Source organism: Sinocyclocheilus anshuiensis, unplaced genomic scaffold (assembly GCF_001515605.1).
Source record: "Sinocyclocheilus anshuiensis isolate Anshui unplaced genomic scaffold, SAMN03320099.WGS_v1.1 scaffold182, whole genome shotgun sequence".
Lineage (NCBI taxonomy): Eukaryota > Metazoa > Chordata > Actinopteri > Cypriniformes > Cyprinidae > Sinocyclocheilus > Sinocyclocheilus anshuiensis.
In genome coordinates this window covers 314,280-315,358 of record NW_015547632.1, presented here as the reverse complement: position 1 = coordinate 315,358, position 1,079 = coordinate 314,280, and the positions used below count along the sequence as shown (strand labels likewise).

General features: G+C 39.9%; 1 protein-coding gene across 1 annotated transcript in view; it reads right to left on the bottom strand.

Moving 5' to 3' along the window:
* The window catches only part of becn1 (beclin 1, autophagy related), a 105,952-nt gene that overhangs the window by 794 nt on the left and 104,079 nt on the right, over nt 1-1,079 (bottom strand). The window lies entirely within an intron of this gene.

Sequence of the window (1,079 nt, the reverse complement as noted above, 5' to 3'; positions counted from 1 at the left end):
TATTATGGCGAGCACTAGCAGAGCATTTAGAAGGTGTGTGCATCCGTGTCATCGCTATTTGACACCAGATGACACACTCGATCTATGTGTTGTTTGTTTGGGCGAAGAGCACGCACGCGATATCCTCGATTAATAATAATATCTTTAAAATATTGCCAAGTAACGTTGCAAACAACAATAAAATCAGAAAATGACTTTAATAGTAAGCGACAAAAGTATACGAAAAACAAAGGTACTGTTTCCTATTTTTTTCTGATGTTTGTTATTATTTAAATTTTTATATAACTACATTTTTATAAACCTTTTTTTTTATTTATTTACTACTTCGGCATGTTGACAATAACGTCTTCAACATTGTCTATGACCAGATATGTTTTTAGTGGACTTTCAAAATTTGCTTTGCTTGAAAAAGCATGAAAATATACAGTTATAATGTTTTTTTCATATGATTTAGTCGAGTTAGTTTTGCATCAAACACAATGTGATTTTCTGCAATCGAGATCTGGCAGCAACAGCGCATTTTTCCACTTGGGCGAGCGCTTAGCGGACAAGCTTACCTCGCACATGAAATCAACCGCAGACCAGAAAATCACTGAGAATGCGCAACAATCCTGACGAGTCATAGCAAAAGAGCGGAGGCGAGAAAGCTGCGGAGAATCCGCTCGCCCGGAAGCTTCCGTAACTGACGTGGATTTATAGCGACCCCTAGAGGACGCAGTGTCTCGTTCCCTACTCAGGGAACCATGGTTACATAAATAACCTGAGACGATTTCCTTCACTCACACAAAACTGGACGTGTGCTTTTAAATATTATTCTTTTATGAATTGGCTCTGCTCTGCCACTGACTCTGTCACTCTTTGTTTAGTGAGTGTACACGATGTATTATAACATTTGCATTCCGCAAACACAACGTTCCAAGTACCTGGTGGTTGCCTAGGGTGCCACCAGCTAAAGTGGGTGCCAATGAGCGCCTCAACACCTCCGTTAAAACTAACATAATGACACTGCATTTTAGCAAAAAAAAGTTAAGCAGTGGTGTAGTCCTAAAAAAAGTGGGTTACTATCGCCCAGCCGCACC